We start from the raw sequence: 13,957 nt of genomic DNA, 5'->3' as shown, positions 1-13,957 counted from the left end.
AGTGTTCAGCAGACACCACTATTTCAGCAATATCTCTTTTGTTCCTCACATGAAATTATACTAAAAAATAATATCTCCTTTTTTTTTTCCCTCTGTTATGAGCTCCATACCTAAACCTGAGGAAAAAACTCTTTTCAGATAGTTTTAGATAGACTTTTTAGATAGATGCAGGTGACATCCCCACCCAAAGCCCTCTGCAAACCCCTTGCTCTCAGTTCCCTGCTCAGGCCCTGCAGCCAGGGCAGGATTCAGCTGGTTTCTGTGTTGCATGGAAAATACAGTTTTTAATCTACACATGTTTTCTTCACAGTTCCTAAAAACAGGGGGCTTCCTACTGAGGGAATTTAGCTCCAAATCTCTGCTGCCTGTAGCATATGGGCTAAATTTGGTTGCAATCCTCACACTTTGTTTTTGGCAGGGCCAATGTGTGAAGCCTTTAAATGAACATTCTCTCCTTGGCTGGATTTTTTGCACCTGTTTGGACAAGGCAGGGGAAGGGGAAGCCCAAGCACCTGACAACACCTTTAATGCTGCCCTGCAGGTCTTGCAAACCCTGGGGCTGGGGTCCCTTGGGAGGGTGAAACTCCTGCCCTGGGTCCTCCTGCCTCTCTCCTTCCCCAGCCCAGCATCTCCAGTGCTGGAATCACTGCTGGGGCAGCACTGCCTGGCTGGCAGCACGGAGGTTCTTCCCTCCCTGAGCACTCCCTGAATGAATTCTCTGCCCTGCAGAGCTCAGATCTGCTGAGAGGAGCCCCCATGGGGGACCAAGCCAAAGGTGCAGCCATGGCTCAGACACCCTGGGCTGGCTGTGTCCCCTCCAAAAAGCCACTGCCAACCCCCAAGGACAAGGTGGCTGTGGCTCAGTGAAGCCTCCAGGTGACATTGCTGCAGAGCAGGGTCTGCAGCCTCCTCTGTCCTGGCACAGAGGTTGGAGCTGGGGACTCTGCCCTTGGGCTGCCAGAGCACTGGGGTCTCGCTGCAGCCACATGATTTTTGTGTCTTGAGTGCCTCGACTTCGAGGAGACTCAAAGTAGGTCTATTTTCATAGATTTTTTCCCAAGTGAATCAGAAAATCTCCATGTGGGTTGCTGGAATGCTGCAATGGCTGATACAGTCCATATGTTTCTGCTGAGCTGGTGGCACCAAGATGTTATTTCAGAAAACACCAGCTATTAGCTTTAACCACGGAAAACTTATGTTTGGGGGACTCTATTTTTACCACTCTTATCACTGTTCCTACCACTGATTTATTGACATGGGTGGGGAAAATGTTCCCTGAATTGGAGCTCTTGTGATGCCAGCACTGAGTTCGTGTTGGCTACAACTCTTAATACGGAGTTGCTGTGTCCCATTTTAGCTGGATTTCAGCTATAAAACAGCACAGGCAGCTGAGGTGAGGGAACAGGGAAGGTGACTGGCTGGTCAATGGTTTTCAGGGAAAATAAAAGGGCTCAGTTTGCCTGAATTTTCATTTGGGAAACCGTGAGAATTCTCAAATTTGTTAAAAACATCCCAGCAATGCCTGTGGCTTTCACGGAAGGGACAGTGAATTCCTGAAGTTCCCCAAAATTTTGGCTTGAGAGTTAATTCTGACTTAAAAGCTCCTTATTTACTATTTCCTACATTTCATTCACTCATGTCAGGGAGAGCCCGAGGGCTGCCAGTCTCCCACGCTCCTCAGCCCAGCCTCTGCTTCCCAGACTGGAAGTTCTCCCAGCAAACTGGGGAGTGCCAGGCACAATGAGGGTGTTCTGGAAAATGCACAGCAGAAAACTGGAAACAAACCTTAGCTGAAGCTAAAACTTCACCTGCTTGTCAGCAAAGGAGTTGTTGATGTTATTCATGATGGAGCAGGGCACTGATCACCTCTGCCCTGCCTTGCTGCTGTGGCCTCTTGGCACCTGCACAGGCTCCTTGTGGAGGAAAGGCAGCTGAGGGCTCTGAGTCCATCCTGACCAGAGACACAAAATCTCAGAATATCCCGACTGGAAGGGATCTGCCAGGATCACCCAGTCCAACCCTGGTCCTGCACAGACACCCCAACAATCCCACCCTGTGCCCGGGAGTGTTGTCCAAGCCAAAGGGGCTCAATGTCCAGCACAAGGAGCTGCTCTGTCCTGGCTCAAGGCGTCCCTGGGCACCCTCAGGCTGCCAGGAGTCAAACCCAGAGGGTGTTAATCCTGCTCTAACCATCAGCACTGCCCAGTGGGGACTCCCTCTTCCAGGAGAGTCCTTCCAGGACTTCCTCCTCCCCAGGAAAGGGCTGGGGTAGATGTGGACACAGGCTGTGCTCACTGGATGGGGCAGCTCTGCAGGAGGTGAGAGGGAGCCCGGCACACCCTGAGCTGCTCCCGCACCTTTCATCACCTTCTGAGGGCTCTGTGCCCACTCAGGGCAGGCTCAGGCTGGAGCTCAGGGCAAGGTTCTTCCCCCAGAGGGTGCTGGGCACTGCCCAGGCTCCCCAGGGAATGGGCACGGCCCCGAGGCTGCCAGAGCTCCAGGAGCGTTTGGACAGCGCTGCCAGGGATGGACAGGCTGGGATTGTTGGGGGGTCTGGGCAGGGACAGGGGCTGCCCTGGGGGATCTGTGATGATCTCCTGGCCCCAGCTGCAGATTCCAGCAGCTCCATGACCACGGGACAGGTGGGGCTGGCCAGGCTGGGCCCAGCAAATCCAACGAGCTGCAAGGGGAGACTCCAGCACGTCCCAAAGGCACCTTTGAGCTCAGGGACAGGAGGAGGGGCTGGACCCCAGCGTGGGCTGGGACTGCTGTCCGTGGTGTCCATGCTTGGGATGTGTCCAGGGCAAGCCCAGTGCCTCCTTCTCCAGGGCTTTGCAGCCCAGCCCAGCCCAGACTGACACAGGGCGGGACTGAAGCTGTTCCTGTCCCATTCTGATGTCCCCCAAGGGGCTGAGGGCTCTTTGCTGGGAGGAGGGAGTCGGGCACATCCACACTCCCCTACCCCGCTGTTGCCAAGGCTCTGCACTCCCTTCCCCAATGGACTGACCCTGCTCACACAGAGGGGGAGCTGGGCTGGCTCCCGGGCCAGGTACAGCCTCTTCCCCCTGCCTGCCCATCCCACCTGGAGCACTCAGAGCCTCCATGGGGAACAACACCATCCCTGTGCTGAGCACAGCTCTGTGTCGGGTCTTTTGTCTTAGGGTTGCTCTTCTGGAGAGCATTAGATCAAATTCTCATGGACAATTAGAACTGGGAGAATATTAACAAAGGAGAAAATTATGCATTGAACATTTTGCTTGCAAAATTCACTGAATAAATTATTCAGATTTAATGTGGAAGAATAATGAAGGAAATAATTGAATAATGAAATATCATAAAATTAATGGACTATTCTATTAATAATTTTACATCTCAGTCTAATACAATAGAATGGGGAACAAGAAGAAAAGGAAAAATAATTTGGCATGTTTGGATGAAAAGAGAGCAATGGCTCTGTTTGTGACACCGCACACAGCATTGCCAGAGCTCATGAATTTATCATGACTCCTGTGCTGCAAAGTGCCTGTGCTGAGCATTCCAAGGCCACAGGCAAATCTCCAACTTCCACCCCTGTGATGACACCAAAAAAATCCAAACTATCACCTGAGTGTGGCCCAAACACCACCTCATAATACCCAGGGGTTTGTAGGGCAGACTCGGGACCTTTCCAGGCCAACTTGCTGTGGGATTTGGCAAACCCTGGGGAAGGTGAGGTGCTGCCCTTGGGAAATGGAAAATTCCCTCAGGGTTTGCTGGGTGTTGGACTGGGCAGGCTGGATTATCTCCACAGATCTGAATGTAGGGAGATGAATCCCACCTTGGAAAACTCCACATCTCACCAAGACCCCTCAGAGCAGCCACAGAAACCAAGGGTGGGATGTGACCACCAACCTTGCATCCCTTGCAGGGCTCCTGGGCATCCCCCTCCTTGGGTTTTGCCCAGTGAGGGGCTGAGTTTTCCATCATTTCCCCCAGAGCTCCCAGGGAGGGTCCTGCAGCCCCCCCAGGCTGGTGAGTGCTCCCTTCATTCCTTCATTACCTCCCAGAACTGATGAACCCACAGAGGGTCAGAGTGTTCTTTAGCAATTAACTGAGCTCCAGAGACTGTAATTTGTCTTGTTCATGTTACAGCACCAAATGAATTTCCCTGTGTTTAATAATCATTCTAAAAGCAGATCACAGAGCCGGGAGGGAGGGCGAGATTGTATCAATCATTTGTTTTCCAACTCTTTCAAGGAATTTCCTACTGTGTTTAATTTCTTGCTGCTAAGTCCTACATGAGCCTCGGGAAGGCGGGCACTGCTATTATTATTCATTTTTTAATCATCAGAGAAAACTATTTAGCTGCTCTAGAAAATTAACATGCTTCCAAATTCAGGAGGAGCCAACAACTGGGAAAATGCAATTTTCATGGACGCTGTCATATTAATCTAAGTGGTGTAATTTAGGACAGCTTTATTTAGGGATTTTTGGAGGGAATTTAGCTAAAGCCCTTGGATTTGTGCTGCAGAGAATCACTTTTGGGCCATTTTGGGACTGGGCCATTCTGCCACTTTGCAAATGAGGCAAGAAAGAATTTGGCTCGCTCAGGGATGCAGCAGCATCCCAGGCTGGGACCAAGCAGCACCTGCCAGGTACAGGCACAACCTCTGCTGCTACAGGACTGTCCCAGCTCTGTCCCAGCTGGATAAGGACAGGAATCAGAAATACCCACAGAGAAAGAGCTCAGAAAACAGAATTCAGAGTAGGATTTGCCCTGATTTAAGGGGCAGGGGGGAAAAAAAGGAAAAAAAAATTGCATTTGCCCTGAAAACCAACTGAGCTTGAAGGAATTGTCAAAAATCAGCGTAGAGAAATCATCCATATTCTGTGGGGAAGGGCTGCTTTTGGCTCCTTCTGCCTGAGCTCCTGTGCTGGCACAGCTCCGAGGTCAGGCACAGGAAAACAGCTCCAGGTGGGTCCTGAGGGGAAAACACATCCGGGGTGCACAGCCATCCATTCCCTTCCAGGAAGCTTCCCCACATGAGCTGGGCTCTTCCCAGTGGGAATTTCTCCTTCAGGAGATGATCTGGGTGTCTGTTGTGACATCCTGGGGATGTGACATGTTTGGGCATCTTGTGACTTTTCAGTGATACTGGATGGGAGACATTTCCCACCTGTTTTCCTCCCAGACAACAAGTATGCAGAATCTGAAACAACTCAAAGAAAGGAACTCTCCAAAGCAATGCTGAAATCTCACACCTATTGGAAAACTATCAAAATAACAGGATTTTTTTTTTTCAAAGCAAAGGACAACTTCTAAAACAACAGCTCCCTGTCCCTCTTTCGTCTTGCTATTCCCAAAGCGTCCCCAGCTCGGTCAGTGCAGATGGTCCATGGGGAGGGGACTTAGTCCGAGGTCTGGGGTGAGGTTTGGGGTCCCTTTTGCAGAGGCCGGGGTGAGGGAGAGCTCTGGGTCCGCACTAGAGGGCACTCCTGCCATGCAGAACCTGCGCTCCGCCAGGATGCAGCATCCTTCCAGGGCTGCAGCATCCTTCCAGGGCTGCAGCATCCTTCCAGGGCTGCAGGGTCCTTCCAGGGCTGCAGGGTCCTTCCAGGGCTGCAGGATCCTTCCAGGGCTCAGCATCCTTCCAGGGCTCAGCATCCTTCCAGGGCTGCAGGATCCTTCCAGGGCTGCAGCATCCTTCCAGGGCTGCAGGGTCCTTCCAGGGCTGCAGGGTCCTTCCAGGGCTGCAGCATCCTTCCAGGGCTGCAGGGTCCTTCCAGGGCTGCAGGGTCCTTCCAGGGCTCAGGATCCTTCCAGGGCTGCAGGGTCCTTCCAGGGCTGCAGCCAAGAGATCTCTGTTCCCTGCAGAGGGAGAAACCTCCTCAGCACTCTCCATCCTCTGCCAAAATCTCCTCCTGGGGTCTGCAGAGGGGTTGTGGAATGCAGGACCCACCGTCCTTGAAGGGTTTGTCCATGAAGGAGCAGCCCTGGCTTCAGGTGGGGCTGCAAACAGGGGCAGGGATTGAGATTTCTTGGGCTGATGGAACTCCCAGGTCTGCCAGGGGATGTGGAGTGGCCGAGCAGGAGGGGCCAAAGCTCTGCTCAGGTGGGAGTGAGAGGGAACCAGGTGACATGAGCTGCTCCAGGGGAGCCCATGGGGCTGCCCCGAGTGAAAATGGTGCTTCCCAGCCCTCTGGAGAATTTGGGAAAAGCCATCAGGCACCACATGGATGGAGGGTGAGCCAGCTGATAAAGCCTGCTTGGATTTCTAAAGGCCTTTTACAGAATCCTTATCAAAAGTTTTATGGAAGTTGAGAAAACAGAGGACAAAGGTCCTGGCATGGCCTGGTGGTTTCAGCAGGAGGAGGAGAGGTGGAGGACAGTGGTCAGCTCTGATGGGGGAGATCTCCCTCAGCCCCCGTGGGCTCAGTGCTGGGACCTGGGCAGCTGCACACACCCAGGGACTGGGGGAAGCCCTGAGCTGCAAACACAGAACTCTCTGGTGATGAAAAGTTACTCAAAGCACAAAGGACAAAAGCAAACTGTGCCTGGCTGCAGGAGGATGTCCCAAATCTGTGAGAACAGGCCATGCAATGGGAGAGCAAGGCTGCTGCTGATGAGTTTACAGAGGGGGGCCCGGGCTCACCAGCCCCCTTGGGAATGAGGCAATTCCATGGAAGTGTGCGAGTGCTTCTGCCACTGGAGCAGAATTCCCACGCTGTCTGCAGCAGGAGCTGACACCACATCAGCCCTGGGCAGCAGAGCCCCCGGGCCACCCCCACAGCAGCAGCTCTTGCCACACACGCGGGGCTGAGCTCGAATTTGCTGCCAAAATCCCGCGGGGATCGGCTTCCTCAGCGTTATTTTTATTTTGCTCTCAGGGTTGAGCTCGGATGATGTGAAATATGTGTGGCAAATCCACTCCCCACATCACATCTCCTGTGTGGAGCTTCTGGGCCTCAGACAACAACTTCCCTGTCTGCAGCTGGTTTATTTACAGAGGCTGCTGATCTGTCTGGGCAGCTGCTGGAATCTGCTGCTGCTGAAAATCCAGCTCTAATCACCCCTGCCCTGCCCCTCCTTTAGGGATACAATAATAAACCCTTGTGCTGCCTTAATAAAGAAGGAAAGTGGATCACATTTTACTTTCCCAAGTTTCTCACTGCAGGGAATTTTAGGGCTGTGCTCCATTCGTCGTTTCCCTTCCTCTAAGGCTGAGTCTGGAGGAGTGCAGGCATCACTCACCTCTGCAAACCTGATTTCAGGGCTTCTGCAAAAGTTCCTTTCAATAACCCCACCTCCAGACCTCACTTCCCATGGCTGATTTCTGCCCTTGGATATTTGGAAACTCCTGTCTCCTGAGTAGCTCAGCCCACTCAGGCTGTGCAGACACAGATTGTGCTGTGCTGGCAAAACCGACTGATAAGGAATTTAATATGAAAGGCTGCTCAGAGAGGAGAGGAGTGAGATTGTGTCAGGTGATATTCCCAAGAGCTGGAGCCCGTGGCTGTGCACAGACACTGCTTCTGTCTGATGTGACAGTCCTGCCCTTCTGATCAGGATTTTTCCAGTTCTGCCTTCCTGATCAGGATTTTTCCTTGCTGAAAGCTCAGGAGAGCTCAAATTCTTCTGCCCCAACCCCCAAGTCCTGTTACCTTCTTCCCAGTAGCTGCTTCCCCAAACCAGTGATTCCCAGGCTTTCTCATCCTTCCAGGCCACTGGAGAAGAGCTCCAAGGACCTTCCCCAGCCAGGGAGTGGCTGGTTCTGGTCTCTGTAATGGGATGCACAGGCTGGAGATGAACACTCACAGCACAAGCCAGCCCTGCCCGAACCTCTGGCCATTTGCTGGGTCATTTTGGGGAGGTAGAAGCTGAGATGGAAAAAGCTGGAAATGAGGTGGGAATTGGAGACACAGAGACAACACGACCACCTCCAGGACTTCCTCTCCTCCCCAGACATTCTGCAGATTGTTCACCTGTGTTGGCTTCAATCTGTGCTTATGACCTCAGTGTTTCCCACCCTGTATAGAGGGGGATGTGTGGAGGAGAGGGGTTGGTTTAATGAAGTTTAACGAAGATAAATGCCAGATTCTGCACCTGGGACAGGGCAAACCTGGATGTACAGACTGGGGAATGAGAAGCTGGAAAGCAGTTCCATGGAAAGGGTCCTGGAGATTCTGGCTAATGACCAGCTGGACATGAGTCAGCAGTGCCCTGGAGCCAGGAGGGACATCCCTGTCCTGGGGGCACCAGCCCAGCATTGCTGGCCAGGCCAGGGAGGGATTGTCCAGCTCTGCTCTGGGCTGGGGCAGCCTCACCTCCCGGGTGATTTTGAGCACCACAAAATGATCTAAGGATGACCCCAAGGATCCAAAGCTGTTAGAGAATGTCCAAGGAGGGACATGAAGATGGTGAAGGATTTCGAGGGGAAGCTGTGTGAGGAGTGCTGAGGACACTTGGTTTGTCTCCTCTCTCTGCTGGAGGAGGCTGAGGGGAGGCTCATTGGGATCTGCAGCTCCTCCCGAGGGGCAGTGGAGGGACAAGCACCAACCTCTGCTCTGGGACAGGGACAGGAGGCAGGGAACGGCTGGAGCTGGGCCAGGGCAGGCTCAGGCTGGAGCTCAGGGCAAGGTTCTTCCCCCAGAGGGTGCTGGGCACTGCCCAGGCTCCCCAGGGAATGGGCACGGCCCCGAGGCTGCCAGAGCTCCAGGAGCGTTTGGACAGCGCTGCCAGGGATGGACAGGCTGGGATTGTTGGGGGGTCTGGGCAGGGACAGGGGCTGCCCTGGGTGATCCTGGTGGGTCCCTTCCCACTGAGGAGTTTCTGTGACTCCCCACTGGCCCTGAGCTGTTCCATGCCCAGAGCTGTGACAGTGACAGTGACATCCCTGCAGTCCCATCACTTCACCCTTAACCCCCTGGGTAAACAGCTCCAGGCACATTGTCATTGATTCCCACACCTCTTCCTTGGCTCAAGTGAAGAGCCATGACTTCAGGGCAGAGCCAGGGGCGTTTATTTTGTAGATGTTTGTGAGCTCAGTCATTCACTCTGAAGCTGAGAGCTGCATCCACTGAGACCAGAACCCCAGCTTTGGAGGAAAACCCTCACTCTTATCCCACCCTGGATAACCCAGCCCCCACTAGAAGCAGGGCAATGTCTTCTCTTTGCCTGCTCATATGGAAACTGCACTGGTTTTTCCCCATAATTTAAACCTGATGATGGTGAGCAAGGCCCATTTAATTTGCCATTCTTGTTTGCTCATTAATTCCACTGAATTACTTTATTTACCAACATACTTCTTCTAAATTACTTGATTACTTAACTAAATTTATTTATTTACAGTGGATAGCAGAAGAGAAAAACAGCTGCAGTGGATCCCTGCTGACAGCCCCCAAACCACAGCCTAAGAGTGGCAGTGAACACCCTGGATTTTGGGTGCTGCCAGCACGTTGCATAAACTCTGAAAGCAGCAGATGTGTCCTTCAGAGGGACATTTCCTCAAACCTGGGGGCAGCTTTTCATGTTATTTTATTGTTCCCAGATGCTGCTTGTCCAAATGAGGACAAGCCCAAGCCCCTGAAGCACAGACTGAGTGGTGTGGACAGCACAGAGCAAGCCATGGAAACTCTGGGGGGATCCTGGCAGTGTGATACCTCCTAAATCATGGGATCCACAATGGATTCAGCTGGAAACCACAGAACACTGAGCAAACAACTGAACAAATGGAGCAAAGCAACCCCCCCTGTGGCTTCTTCATTCCTTCCAAGTGTGCTGAAGTTTCTTGTGTAGGTTTTTATATTCCAGGATCCTGGAATCACAGAATCTCCTGAGCTGGAAGGACCCACCAGGATCACCCAGGGCAGCCCCTGTCCCTGCCCAGACCCCCCAACAATCCCAGCCTGTCCATCCCTGGCAGCGCTGTCCAAACGCTCCTGGAGCTCTGGCAGCCTCGGGGCCGTGCCCATTCCCTGGGGAGCCTGGGCAGTGCCCAGCACCCTCTGGGGGAAGAACCTTTCAAACAGGAAGAGGAGCAAAATCCCGATGGTTCTCTGCAGTGCCCTGAAAGAAAATGAACAACAGCTTTTCCAGGAGGCCCTGAGGGAGTTCTGCTCATTATAAGACCCTGAATGAATCTGTGTGATATTAGAGGGTCTGATGGGAAACAGATTTCAGGGAGAACTTCCTGAGGCCACCCAGAAGAGAGTCCTCCTCCCAGCCCTGGGCATTTGGGATGAGCTTGTTTACTCTTAAAGAAGTTCCTGTAAGGAAAGATGGTATCTCCAGCAGCTGCCATAAGCCAGACTGGAAATATTTGTTCAGGAATCCGTGGTTCTGTGTCTGCTTGGTGCCCAATAAGTTCCCAGGGGCCCATAATGGGGCCCAGTGAATTATCCCTTCAGTCACAGCACAGGATTATGGAGCCTCTCTTTACTATTCAGCTCTGGCAGACCCAAAATCGAGTCAAGCTCAACCGGCTCAGCTCATTTAAGTTTTCTGCTGCAGGTAAGGTGCTGTCTGCTCCCCTTCTGATCAGCTTTGGCACATGCAGCAGTGAATGCATCTCCCCAGGGCACAGCAGAAATTGCTGCTTGGTCTGGTGTTCTCATGATGCAGTTTGGGTCAAACAATCTCCTGTTGTCACATCCCACCTACTTTGTGCTCCTGTTGCCCACCACGAGCTTGATCTGAGCACTCAAGATGATAATATTGACATTCCAATGAGACTTTTGCAGCAGACAGGTTTAAATCTCCTCTTGAAATTGCATTAATTTAGCCAACTGAGTGTGTGGTGCTGTTACAGCTACGGCAGGGACAGTCTGCAGTGAGGCTCTTGGAAGCTGAGTGGTATCAGCAATCCTTGTCTGCAGCAGCTGGACACAGGGAGCAGCACTCCTGACAAACCCACTGCAAAGCCCACAGCACGTTACAACCCACAGCTCTGTGCTGGACCATCTGTGCTGTTTCCCCCTTGGAAAGCCTTGGGAATTCTGGAGCAGCAACACAAAGGTCACCAGTGCAAGTGAGAGATTTTGTCACTGCCTTCAGCTTCACCTCTGTGGATTTTACAGATTTCCAGCCCCAGGGCCAAGAATTTTCTGCAGTACCCAAGGCTTGCTGAGCTCCTCATCTCCCTCTGGCTCTCATTTCTGGCTGGTTTAGATGTGCAGGAAAGCAGGCACATTGCCAGATGCCAGAGGAGGTTCTAGCACAAAGTCTGCCTTCCTGCATTACTTAATTGCATTTGTTACATTCCTGGTATTTATGTCTTTTCTTCCTATGGGGCTGTGAGGAGTATTTGGGCTGTCAGTGGTGCTGTGCTTCCATCTGATCCCAACAAGCTGAATTTTTGGAGAATTTACCTGAGGAGAGGCAGTGATACTGCCAGAGACCAGCATGGGAGTTTCACCAGGCTCTGCTTTGGGTGATTCCCACTGCTGGGTCTGATTTGTGACCCAGCCAATGCCCATGGCAATGTTTGTTCTTTGCTCCCTGGAATACTGTCTTTTACAGGGCTGAAGTGGCACAGCTCAGAGGCTGCTGGAGCAGAATAGGGGTGTGAATCCCTATTTTTATGCACTTCCAGTAGTAACCCCTGATAGACTGCACTCCTTATCCTGAGGACAGGGAAGGACTTTTTGTGCCCTCTCTCATGATTACCATTACATCAGGATTGAGACTCAATAAACTGATTTTCTCCTGCAGCTCACAGGGTCTGGCCTGGCTCACAAATGGTTAAGCTCCTGCAGCTCAGCAGCTCATCTGTAATTAAGGGCATCTGTCAGTAAAACATCCTCCTCTCTGGGGCTGGAGGTGCCAAGGGCTGCCTTGGGCTGGGCTTTATTCCCAGGGAACTCCAAAGGCTCTGCCAGTCCCTGCTGGACACCAGGGGACCTCTGAGCCCTCCAGGCTGGTGGCCCTGGGCTGGTGGCAGGGTCGTGGTGCAGGCTGGGGCTGTGAAATGCAGGTTTCCAGCTGTGAAAAACGAGATTCACTTTCCTGGTAGATTTTAAAATGTTTAATAAAAGACAATAAGAGACAAACAGTAAAGCAAAAGGTTGTATCAGCCAGTGCTTGGCATTCAGCCAAGAGCACCCCTGCTGCTTTGGAGACACCCCTTAAATCCATCAGCCCCTTGCATGTTCACAGACACATCACACATTTTCAAACTTTTCTACAAACTATTTTCTATATTCCAAGAACTGTTTTACACGGCCACTCCTTGAGTCCACCTTTTAGAGCATGTGTGTTTCTTGGCCGTGGTTTTAATTTATTTTTCTTGTCAGTTTTAATTTGGGCTGTGGTCTACACATGGTCAGTGCTGGTACTGCTGTATCAGTAGCAGGTGTCTTCACTGGGTGTTATCCAACCAAGCAGGCAGTTCACTGACTGCAGACACACTTTATCAGCCTAGGTTACTCCTACAGAAAGAAAACTATATCTTAAAAACAATTTCAACACCACACATAGAGTATCCACCTTAATACTTGCAAAAAGTCAATACCATAATATGTATTTATAACACAGCTGTGCACAATCCCTCTGCTTCTGGGCACTGGGATACTCAGAAATCCCAATTCCTTTATGTTTCACAAGTGTTCCTGAACATTCCTGGAAAGGCAGCTTGGGCTGTACCCACAGATCTCCTCAGCCCTGCACAGCACCAGTCAGAACAAGCTGGATTTTGCTCTTTGCTAAGCTGAAATGGGCCAAGGGTAATTTCGACCAATTTTGTATCTGAGGAGGGCTCCAGGGAGAAGTCAGAGCAGCTTAAAGAGAGGCAGCTGCATTCCAGAAATAACTCCTGTTCCCTCAGCACAGGGAACAAACTGGGCACCCTCAGAGCAACATGTTTATTCCAAACAGCGCACTAGCTTTATTTTTTTTTTCCCAGGACTTGAGGAAACTCCTCCTGGCTTCCAAGAAAACTTTACAAGGGTACTTTAAAGGGAGGCAGGAACTTTCAGGCAGTGGTGGCCACTGGGCTGTCACAAGCACCGGCCTGGGGGAGCCACTCCAAACTTCCAGGTCCATTTTTAGGCCAGAAGGGACTCCCTGCCTTGTAATATTCTATTAACTATGTCAATTTTCTCTTGTAATTTCATCTTGGCCCTTCTAGAAGGATATAAAATAGTATCAAGTATGGCTACAGGAGTAAAACGAGTTTTTTCTTCTTCATGCATCAGATCAAAAATGCTGCTGAGTTTTTGTGGCTTCCTTATAATTAAGAGGATGCAGCTTCTGAGCTCTTGGTAAAATCATTACCAGGGCTTATTCGTGCTGAGTTTTAGAGTCCACCACATTGTCCAGCCTTTATGTGTGAGCTGAGGTGGCCTCTCATCCCCAGCTCACATCTGAGCTGGGCTCCAGGGACTCTGGGCCTGTCAGAAATCCTACATGATGTAACAATTTCATTTGCTGGAAATAAATACCCTGTAAATAATGCCAGCAAAGCTCGCTGTTCCTTCAGGAGGGATGTTTCCATCCATGGAAAACAAACATCTGGGCTTTGGTTTGTTGCTTTATTGCTGCCTTTTGCCTTTACAGAGCAGCGGGAGGTCACTGTCCAGGGACTCCCTTTATATGACTTTTGTTCAGAAAATATTCTTGAGCACTGAAAAGATTATCCATGAATCATGCCCATAATGCCTAACTTGCTGTACACAAACATTTCCACTTTGTAGCAATTTCCCTCATCTCTGGGTGAAAGCAAAGAACAAATGGAAATTCTTTATTTTCCATGAAAACCAGAGACATTGGAACTGTCGAGTTCTGCTTTTCAGGCTTCTCATCTCACAGGTAAAACTGGGACAACTCCACAGTGTTTTCAGGGAGTCTGGATCCAAAAAGCAACCAGGAAGCATCTGATAGGAGATAAAATCTAGAAGAGTGGTTGGACTCTGCAATGATAGGCATTCCCTAAGTGGGCAGATGATATTTAAGTTTGTTGCAGATAAACAGGTAAATTTTAAC

This window comes from Sturnus vulgaris, chromosome 22 (assembly GCF_052056855.1).
Source record: "Sturnus vulgaris isolate bStuVul1 chromosome 22, bStuVul1.hap1, whole genome shotgun sequence".
Taxonomy (NCBI): domain Eukaryota; kingdom Metazoa; phylum Chordata; class Aves; order Passeriformes; family Sturnidae; genus Sturnus; species Sturnus vulgaris.
The sequence above is the reverse complement of the archived record's forward strand: the minus strand, read 5'-3'. Positions refer to the sequence as shown.